Source organism: Marmota monax, unplaced genomic scaffold (assembly GCF_021218885.2).
Source record: "Marmota monax isolate L192 unplaced genomic scaffold, Marmota_monax_Labrador192_F-V1.1 WCK01_AAM20220418_F8-fsc00043, whole genome shotgun sequence".
Classification (NCBI taxonomy): Eukaryota; Metazoa; Chordata; class Mammalia; order Rodentia; family Sciuridae; genus Marmota; species Marmota monax.
The window spans coordinates 10,309,621-10,321,360 of NW_026691982.1; the positions used below are offsets into that span (position 1 = coordinate 10,309,621).

At 36.5% G+C, this 11,740-nt stretch overlaps 1 pseudogene; it reads left to right on the forward strand.

The window, feature by feature from the left end:
* On the forward strand, positions 1 to 377 carry LOC124094380 (ribosomal protein eL22-like; annotated as a pseudogene).
* Positions 378 to 11,740: the final 11,363 nt, after the last annotated feature.

Sequence of the window (11,740 nt, forward strand, 5' to 3'; positions counted from 1 at the left end):
ATGGTGCTACAGAAAGACAAGAAGCCTAAGAGAACAACTTGGAAGTTGAATTTGGACCTTTTTCATCCTGTAGAAGATGGGATTTTTTTTTTTTTTTTGATTCTGGAAAGTTTGAACAGTTTCTGAGGAAGAAGGTTAAAGTCAGCGGGAAAACTGGAAATCTCAGAAATATTGTTTACATTGAATGCTTCAAGAATAAAATCAGTTGTTTCTGAGAAACATTCTCTAAAAGGTATTTGAAATATCTTACCAAGAAATACATTAAGAAGAATAATCTTCATGATTGGCTTTGTTTGGTTGTATGTGACAACGAGACTTAAGAATTTCGATATTTCCAGATTAGTCCAGATGAAGAAGGATCAGAGTCTGAGGACTAACTGGTCTCCCTTTTTAGGGCTTTGCTTTTTAATAAAACAAATGAAGTATTCATGAGAAAGAAACATCTAAAAAAGGGACTACCAGTAAATAAAAAAATTGTTCTCAAAAGAAAAAGAAAATTTCCCAGTTGTCCACGGAGATCAACACCATGAGGCTTCCTCTAAGTTTAATTAAAAGTCTTATCAATTCTTGAAGTTCAAAATTCGGAAACACACACACACATACACACACAGACAATTTAATTAGGGAGAAAATCTGAAGTCATATTCTAGGTAACACATTTATTTTATTTCTCTAGTCTGAGAGTATTTCTTACTCCACATATTAAAGCCTTCTTGACTCTGGAGTGTAGATTCTAACTTATTTCTCCTTAGTAAAAATAAATAATTTAAAAATTACCCATAGATCTAGCTATAAAGCACATTATTATTATTATAGATGGTTCTTTTGCTAAAATTTATATACCCTAGTATATCATAATACTTTTTTTCTTTTTTCTTACTAGTACACAAAGACACAGACTTAATTTGAAAAACTTTTATTTGGAAAAAGAAATCCATTATATTTTTATAAAATAATTTTTGGATAAAGGAACGAGACAGAGCTTATCTATGAAAAAGCATTCTCAATGGAAAAATCTTTCTTGAAAGTCTAGACTACAGTTAATATGAGGTTGTTAGGGCTATAGTTTAGTTATCTGTACTAATCAGTAATATAATAAAGGAAGCTATTACTTGAAAAATTTACATTCTTTTGACATCTTAAAAATATGATTTTTGCAAGTTTAAACCAGCCTCAGCAATTTAGCGAGGTTCTAAGCAACTTAGTGAGATGCTGTCTCAAAATAAAAAAACAAAAAAGGGCTGGGGATGTGGCTCAATGGTTCAATCCCCAGTACTAAAACAAACAAACAAGTAAGGTTTTGAGGAGGATATTTTATTTTTATCTTTAGATCTCAATTTCTCACATAAACAGGAGCTGTTGAGTTCATTTGCTCACTTTTTCAACTCAGATGGGTTGAGACTTACTGAATCCACTTAATTTATGTCTTTCAAATTCACCTGAGATCTTGAATAAGATCTCCACATAGAGGAATAAAGAACAGTCAGAAAAGACAAATTGTAAACATCACTAAGACTTAGATAAGAAAATGTCATACAACATTGGTTTCTTCCTGATACTTTGAAAAAAAATCATTTATTATTAAAAAAATGCATTCAGTGATTTCTGAAGCACTTGCAGACTTTGTCAAATGACTAAACCTTTTGAGGTTTCTCTAATGAGGCAGGACAATTCTTCTCTTTTTATCTTTCTCAAATAATCATTTTTATCCAGAAGTGATGAGGAAGAAGCTTGATTTTCTGTCTCTGAAAATTAGACTTATAATTTTTTTAAATGGAAAATTTGAAGTTTAGAGAAGACACAAGTTAGCACAAAATTTAGCCTGTCTCTGATTTCATACTTCAAAAGCATTAACTCATTAATTTTTAAAGAAACTTTAGAAAATATTGACAATTAAAAATCCTTTAAAATGTTCACATTGGGGCTGGGATTGTGGCTCAGCGATAGAGCGCTCGCTTCGCACCGGTGGGACCCGTGTTCGATCCTCAGCACCACATAAAAATAAAGGCATTGTGTTGGGTCCATCTACACCTAAAAAATAAATATTTTAAAAAAATGTTCATATTGAAGGAAAGTGATGGAAGAATAAATAACAGATTAATAAATGTAAAAAATTCTTGATTACACTAATATGCAAACAACTGATTTTTTTTTTCTATTAAATTGAAATGTTGGAGCTGGATTGTGGCTCAGTGGTAGAGTGCTCACTTAGCATGCACAAGGCACAGGATTTGATCCTCAGCACCACATAAATGTAAAATAAAGATATTGTGTCCACCTAAAACTTAAGAATAAATATTTTTTAAAAATTAAAATGTTTTTACAAAATATTTTTTAGTTGTCAATGGACCTTTATTTATTTTATTATATGTGGTGCTGAGAATTGAACCCAGTACCTTGTGCATGCTAGGCAAGTGTAAGCTCTTCCACTGAGCTGCAACCCCAGCCCAAATTGAAATGTTTTTAAAGATAATATCCAAACTCTGCACAAAGGTAATATAGAGCAGGTTGAAAAACTCAGATTCTGTGAATTTATACTTAAATATACAATATAAGGTTCTTAACATTTTTTGACCAGAGTTTTGGGTTTCAGCTGCAATTCTGAAAAATAAAAAGAAAGAAAACCTGCATGAAACATTTTGTCATATATGTTTATTCAGAATATAGAAACAAAATATCTAATACAGAAAAAGATTAGTGTGCAAGGATGTGTATTGTGATGCTATTTATAAGGAATATTTATATATCCAATTACTTAAAATAGGAAATAATCCACATTTTCAATATTAAGTAAACAGGGAAATTGTGTTCTATCATTATAATTGGAATATTACAGAACCATTCAAAGCCATAGTTTTATTGAGTTTTAGTGACTGAGAAAACAATTACCATAGGTGCCTCTTCATTGTGATTTCAAAGTGTTCTAAGTTTTTTCCAGTGAATTTTTTTTCTTGCTGCTGGAGATCAAATGCAGGGCCTTGCACATGCTAAACACACGTCTTACCACTAAGCTATATTCCACCCCTTATAGTGAAAATTTCTATTGCTAGTTTCAATACTAGGCGCAAGTAGGAAATAATAGGGCCTTCGCAACAGTGGTTGATAGGCGAGGGCAGGTGAGCCTGATTCTGTCATCGAGCAGCACTGAGACAGTCTAAAAAAAGTGTAAAAGCACTTTGGAGGAATATCAACAAACTGTGTTGTTCTGAGTGCTTGCTCAGGCTAACAAATGAAGCTAATATAATAGTTCTCAAAATTTTTGATCTCAAGATCCTTTATATTCTTCAAGGTTATTGAGGACCACAGAGAATTTTGAGTGTGTATATGAAGGGTGGAAAATGGGATTATATAGTCACTTCTCTGCATCTGAGGCTTCCACACCCTTGGTTTCAACCAACCACAGGAGGAAATTAACTGGGAAAAAAATTGTCTGTACTGAACATATGCAGACTGTTTTCATGTCATTATTCCTTAAACAATACATTACATGACATTTATATTGTATTAAGGTTTTTTCCTTTCTTTCTTTTTTTTCCCTGGTACTGGGAATTGAACTCAAAGTTACTTTACCACGGAGCAACAACCCCTTCCCCCTTTATTTTTTATTTTGAGACAGAATTTTGCTAAGTTACCCAGACTGTCCTCAAACTTGTGATCCTTCTGCCTCAGCTTCCTGAGTAGCTGTGGTTACAGGTGCACACTATTGCACCGTGCTCTGTATTGGGCATTTTAAATCATCTGATTTAAAGTATATAGGAAGGGGGCTGGAGGTGTGGCTCAATGGTAGAGCACTTGCCTCATGTGTGTGAGACACTGGGTTTGATTCTAAGCACCACATATAAATAAATGAATAAAATAAAGGTCCATCAACATCTAAAAAATATTTTTAAAAATACTTAAAAAATAAATAAATAAAGTATATGGGAGGATGTGGGTAGCTTCTATGTAATACTATGTCATTGATATAAAGTATTTGAATATCAGAGGATGTTGGTATCTGTAGGAGAGCCCTAGATTCAATCCCTGGCTGATACTAAGGGATGACTGCATTTATCAATGTTCTTCATACTAGAAATTAAAACTGAGAAATTTAGAGAATATGCATTAATTGAAAAATAGCAATTATAAAGCCATTAGATGTTAACACAAGTAATGGTTATTGGTGAAAGAATTCCCCACGCAAAGACACTTCGCCGGGAGAATTCCAATTTTATTGCAAAAAGCAGTGTGCTTATATAGAACTAAGGGGGAGATGGTAGGGTTTAGATAAATGGCAGGCAACCCGTTTATTGGCAAGTTCTTTCAGATATCAGCTCTGGAGCCCAGGAATTAGTTCTCATTGGGGCTAAGGTTCCCCGCCAGCGAGATTTGAAATTGGCGCCGGCGGGAGAGTTCACACGGGCGGGAACTTTTCGCGCCACTGCAGAAAAGAAGAAGGTAGGAAGAAGAGGTGCTTAGGCGCCATGTTGGGGTTTTTTCTCTGGGGTATGGCTGCCGTTTATACTTTTCCCAACAATTGGCAGCCAAGCAAGTGAATTGCCTAGAACCTGGCTGGCAGAATTCAGTCATTTTAGCACATAAGAAACAAGCAAATGATGGGCTGGGGTTGTAGCTCAGTGGCAGAGTGCTTACCTAGCACGTGTGAGGCACTGGGTTTGATCCTTAGCATCACATAAAATAAACAAATAAAATAAGAACATATAGTTTTTTAAATTGTTTATTCTAATTTGTTATATATAACAGCAGAATACATTACAATTCATATTACACACATAGAGCACAATTTTTCATATTTCTGGTGGTATACAAAGTATATTCACACCATTCATGTCTTCATACATGTACTTAAGGTAATGATGTCCATCTCATTCTATCATCTTTTTTATACCCCTTACCCCCTCTCTTCCCCTCCCTCCCCTTTGCCCTATCTAGAATTCATCTATTCCTCCCATGCCGCCCCCCCTCCCAACCCCACTATGAATCAGCCTCCTTATCTCAAAGAAAACATTCGGCATTTGGTTTTTTGGGATTGGCTAACTTCACTTAGCATTATATTCTCCAACTCCATCCATTTACCTGCAAATGCCATGATTTTATTCTCTTTTATTGCTGAGTAATATTCCATTGTGTATATATACCACATTTTCTTTATCCATTCATCTACTGAAGGGCATCTAGGTTGGTTCCACAGTTTAGTTATTATGAATTGTGCTGCAATAAAGATTGATGTGGCTGTGTCCCTAGAGTATGCTGTTTTTTAAGCCCTTAAAAAGACCAAGGAGTGGAATAGGTGGGTCAAATGGTGGTTCCATTCCAAGTTTTCCAAGGAATCTCCATACTGCTTTTCATATTGGCCACACCATTTTGCAGTCCCCCAGCAATGTATGAGTGTGTTTTTTTCTCCACATCCTTGACAACACTTATTGTTTGTATTCTTAACACCTGCCATTATGACTGGAATGAGATAAAATCTTAAAATAGTTTTGACTTACATTTCTCTAATACCTAGATATATTTGTTGATTGTATACCACCTTCTGAGAAATGTCTGTTCAGTTCCTTGGCCCATTTATTGTTTGGGTTATTTGTTTTTTTTTGGTGTTTAGCTTTTTTAGTTCTTTATACATCCTAGAAATTAGTGCTCTATCTGATGTGCAAGTGGTAAAAATTTGCTCCCAAGCTGTAGGCTCTCTGTTCACTTCATTGATTGTTTCTTTTGCTGAGAAGAAGTTTTTTAGTTTGAATTCATTCAATTTATTAATTCTTATGCTATAGGAGTCTTATTAAGAAAGTAGGGGGCCTAATCCGATATGGTGGAGATTTGGGCCTACTTTTTTATATGAATCTATACTAGAAGACCCCAAAAATTCCACCAGGAAACTTCTAGAACTAGTGAATGAATGCAGAAAAGTAGTAGGATACAAAATCAACACCCATAAATCAAACACATTTCTGTATATCAGTGACAAATCCTCTGAAGAGGAAATGAGGAAAACTACCCCATTTACAATAGCCTCAGAAAAAAAATAGAATACTTGGAAATCAACCTAACAAAAGAGGTGAAAGACCTTTACAACTATAGAACACAAAAGAAAGAAATTAAAGAAGACCTTAGAAGATGGAAAGATCTCCCTTGTTCTTGGATAGGCAGAATTAATTTTGTCAAAATGACCATATTACCAAAAGCATTACACAGATTTAATGCAATTCCAAGCAAAATCCCAATGACATTCCTCATAGAAATAGAAAAAGCAGTCATGAAATTCATCTAGAAAAATAAAAGATCCAGATAGCTAAAGCAATCCTTAGTAAGAAAAGTGAAGCAGGTGGGCTGAGGCTGTAGCTCAGTGGTACAGTGCCTGCCTTGCACGGGTGAAGCACCACATACAAATAAATAAATAAGGATATTGTGTCCATCTACAACTAAAAAAAAAAAAAAAAAGTGAAGCAGCTGACATTGCTATACCAGAACTTAAACTACACTACAGAACAATAGTAACAAAAACAACATGGTATTGGCACCAAAATAGACTGCTAGATCAATGGTACAGAATAGAGGACATAGAGACTAACCCACATAATTACTGTTATCTTATATTAGACAAAGGTACCAAAAACATACATTGGAGAAAAGATAGCCTCTTCAACAAATGGTAGGAAAAATGAAAATCCATATGCAACAAAATGAAATTAAACCCCTATCTCTCACCATGCACAAAACTCAACTCAAAGTGATCAAGGAACTAGGAATTAAACCAGAGACCCTGTGTCTAATAGAAGAAAAAGTAGTCAGGAAGCAGAGAGAGGGCAAGGAGCCATATAAATCCCAAGGTATACCCCAGTGACCTAAATCCTCCAGCCACAGACACACCCCACTTGCCTACAGTTACCACCCAGTAATCCATTCAGTTTTTAATCCATAAAGTGAATTAACCCATTGATTAGGTTTCAGCTCTCATAATCTATTCATTTCACCTCTGAACATTCCTGCATTGAATATGAGATTTTGAATGGACAACTTATATCCAAATCATAACAAAAATAACCATCTTTTCCACAACAAAACAAAACTTATGGGAATAGTGGCATTATAAAAATTTTTGCAAAGCTCTTGAATATCTATTTGGTTTAATGGCAGACAGTGGGATTCTTACTTTTGCTTCTGCATGCATTCTCTTGTGATGTATTGTTTTGGTTGAAGCAATAGAGAAAGTCCAGCCTCCCTCAGGTATGTAGATAGAAAACAGAAGCTGGTGGATATCCTGAACTCCACAGACCACACTTTGAGACTTGTTACTCTAGTTTTAAATTACAAGTTTTGCAATCATATAAACAATTCTGTAGCAGAAACTAGTATGGTAAGCTCTTAACAGAGACCAGAACTAAATCTGTTTGAAAAAGGGTTTCTCACAAGTCATTGTAAATCACATGACTCTTTTTTTTGGTACTGGGGATTGAATCCAGTGGGGCTTAACCACTGAGCCACATCCCCAGCCCCTTTTTATATTTTATTTAGAGACAGGGTCTCACTAAATTGCTTAGGGCATCGCTAAATTGCTGAGGCTGGCTTTGAACTCGTGATCCTCCTGCCACAGCCTCCAGGCGTGTGCCAACATTTTTTTTTATTACTTTGAAAATGACTGGGGAGATTAGTCAAATGGTGGTTCTAAGCACCACATATAAATAAATGAATAAAATAAAGAAAGAAAGACAGTAGAATGAATTGGACATAACTTTCTTATGTTCATATATAAATACATGACCAGTATAACCCCACATCATGTACAACCACAAAAATGAAAGTTATGCTCCATGTATATATGATATGTCAAAATACACTCTACTGTCATGTATATCTAAAAAGAACAAATTAAAATAAAAGAAGAAGAAAAGAGAAAAGAAAATTACTTCAGCTCTGTAGCCGGTTGGTTCCTTTTTCAAACCACCTAGAGGTTTTTGCCTCATTGTACAGCTATAGTCTGTGCAGCTCTGGCCACCAGGGGGCTCCCACTAACAACTTTTTCTGGAAGAATCCAATTCAGATAATTTGTCCTTTGAAAAATTGGCTGCCCAAGTCACCAGGGCTAAATTTCTTTGATTGGTTCAACTTGAAATCAGTCAGTTAAATAAATGGAGAATTAAGTCAAGTAAAAGAGAAGTTAAAAAAAAAGAGAGAGAACAGCTGTTTTTTTAAGGTGGAAGGCTGTTTTTAAAAATCTCTTCTAAACAATTTAATGACACCCTGTCTTAAAATAAAAAATAAAAAAGGCTGGGATGTAGCTCAGTGGTAAAGCACACCTGGATTCAATCTTCAGTTAAAAAAAAAAAATCCCCAAAGGGTCATTCTGGATATTAGAAGAAGTACTATTTGGCACAAAACTATTTTACCAGCTAGTGCGACTTTCTCTTATATTTAACTGGCATGCTTAAATTGGGTATACTATCTCCACTAACATGATTCTCTCCCAAAGCAAGACATCATACTCGGAAACCACATGGGATAAGAAGAGAAGTAGTAAGGAATGAGCCATTCTACCCTGAAAGATGAGAGACCTGTTTTTCATTCTAGCACATTCTCATCTGACACTGGAGAGTGACTTAATCTCAGAGCCATTCCACCTAAAAACTTAGGGCTAATAATACCTCATCTGTTTAGAAGCTTCATTCTCAGTCTGATTGTTTCTCGAGTTCCTCCCTAGATTTGAGATGTATAAATCTATGATTCAATTTGAACCTGGTAGAGTTCTTCAGTTGCATGGACAGAAACCAACTTTGGCTAATGTGTCCCAATTTGTTTAGTAAGACTTGAAAAATGTTCTTATGACCTGAACCCTATATCTCTCCCAGGTGATCCAGTTGCATTTTCTACTTCTCTATCATACTTGCTACTTGCTTTTTTTTTTGTACCAGGGATCGAACCCAGGGGTGCTTAACCACTGAGCCACATTTCTAGCTTTTTTTTTGTTTTTCATTTATTTATTTTTATGTGGTGCTGAGGATTGAACCCAGGTCTCACACGTGCAAGGCGATTGCTCTACCACGGAGCCACAACCCCAGCCCTTGTTTTTTTGTTTTTAATAGGATTGCTTAGGGCCTTGCTAAGTTGTTGAAGCTGTCTTTGAACTTGTGATCCTTCTGCCTCAGCCTCCTGTGCCCAGCCTCCCTCATAGTTTTGACACTACTACATTATAATTTCCTCAGTGTTTTTCCCAACACATAGTGCAGTATCTGGCACATAGTAAGTACATAAAAAAATATTGGTTGATGGAGGAAGAAGAGAAGACATCTCCCTTTAGATAGTGTCAATCATATAGTAAGGGTTCATTAAACATTTGTAAAACTGAACTGAGAACACTGACACCCTTAACAGGATAGTTAATACTCAATAAAAAAGGTACAGATACTAGTAGGATTTTGATACAGGGGTGATTGATATAGGGATTTGCCTATATCACAGAACTAATAAATGACAGACCTGAGCTCTGATTTACAATTTTGATATCTCTCATAATAATTTTGTTTAGAAAGGGGAAATGCTTTCTTCCTTCTTTCCCTAGGCACTAACCAGCATAAGGAGACTCTCATGACACACAGCTAAGCACATATTGCTACCTTGAGTTTAATGCTCCAGAGATGTAGAGACACTTGGAAAGACTGAAAAAGGATGCCTAATAACTGCATTCTAACAAGATCAGAGAAACCAAGGAGAGGAGACATATGCTAGCACAGTGAGAACAGATGCTGCCTGATTTGAAGAGACAAGAACATAAACACATAGAAGCATTCTTTGCATGACTGTACAGCACGCATGACTGTACAGCACTCATGCCTTGGGAGAGTGTACCCCACCCTCATACATCTCCTCCAGGGACTCTATGGTCTGCAGCTCTGAATGGGACCTGGGCATATACCTGGCAACTAAGACCATCAAAACCCTCTTCTGTTAGAGGTCAGCAGAAATGGTGACAGGGATGCAGAGATAGTTGAACTCCCTCTGCCAAAGGCTTCTGATGACAACTTCCCAGAAGCCAGTGACCTGGACCACACTCCTACACAGTGCCAGGCTGCCCAGGCCCTCATTCTCAGGCTCAGGAACCCTCCTTCCTTCCTTCCTTCCTTCCTTCCTTCCTTCCTTCCTTCCTTCCTTCCTTCCTTCCTTCCTTCTTTCCTTCCTTCCTTCCTTCCTTCCTTCTTCCTTCCCTCACTTCCTTTCTTGATTTCTTTCTTCTCTGCATAACATAAACTTCACCATCTTAACTGTGGAGAGCAGTGACTTCAATCATGGTTCTTTGACTGCCTGATGGCTGTGTTGCACTGGGAATTTCCTGTGCAAGGATGCAGGTCAAGATGACCCAGTTGCTATGGTGACACCCAGCCTGAGGAGGCTCTATGCAAAGATGCAGAGCTGTATCACTCTGCATCTTGAGCTCAGGCACCAACTCCCAGGATAGAGAATTCTGAGCATAACAAGATAACCCTAATATCTTGCCAGTCCTGCGTCCTTCAGATTGCTTGCTTTGCTGAAACTTTCCCACAAATAATGTTTTGATAACGAAACCTAGGTAATAAATGCACTGTACCAAATATGAGTCATCATTATTCCTCCATCAGAGGGTAATGTCCCATCTAGCCCCAGCTTTCTCCTCTCTCTCTCTCTCTCTCTCTCTCTCTCTCTCTCTCTCTCTCTGTTTATCTTTTCTCAATCCCCCATCACCCCCCTCACCAGTTTTTCTGAATTAATGGTTGTGGCTGAGAGATGGGGCCACAGCACTTAACAATTCCTTATTTTTAAGGCTGAATAATATGTGATTGTATGGATAGAGCACATATTCTTTATCCATTCATCTGCTGATGGACACTTTGGGTTATTTCCACCTTTTGGCTATTCTGAACAAAGCTTCTGTGAACAAAAGGTTATTTATTGTGAAGAAGAATGTATTCTCTTTTCAGAACAAAAATTTTGACTGGCACACAGGACTCTGAAGATTTGAGTTCAGAGCACAAGGTGACATGTTTTAGTTTGGGGAGGCAAGTCTCCCAGTCTTTAGTTTCCTCAACTGTAAAATGAAATGCTGATATTTACTAGCTTTTAAATCTTTAGTAAATATTACATAATATCATGGATATAAAAGTATTTTAAGCTGAAAAGCCTCATCCAGTCCACATGGTTATGGATTTTGTGACCAGCCATTGTGATCAATGGAAAGTGTGATCTGTGATGGTCATTCATGGTAAAGGCAGATGTAGAGATGTTTTGTGCAACAAAAACTGATCAACAGTTATTATCAGATTAATAGCTGAAAGTAGTTTTTTTTAACGTAGTTGAGATCTATTTTAAATATTTTCTTTTTTTTAAAAATTTTTATTGTTGGTTGTTCAAAACATTACGTAGTTCTTGATATATCATATTTCATACTTTGATTCAAGTGGGTTATGAACTCCCATTTTTACGCTGTATACAGATTGCAGAATCACATCAGTTACACATCCATTGATTTACATATTGTCATATTAGTGTCTGTTGTATTCTGCTGCCTTTCCTATCCTCTACTATCCCCCCTCCCCTTCCCTCCTCTCTTCTCTCTCTACCCCCTCTACTGTAATTCATTTCTCCCCCTTGTATTTTTTTCCCCTTTCCCCTCATTTCCTCTTGTATGTAATTTTGTATAACCCTGAGGGTCTCCTTCCATTTCCATGCAATTTCCCTTCTCTCTCCCTTTTCCTCCCACCTCTCATCCCTG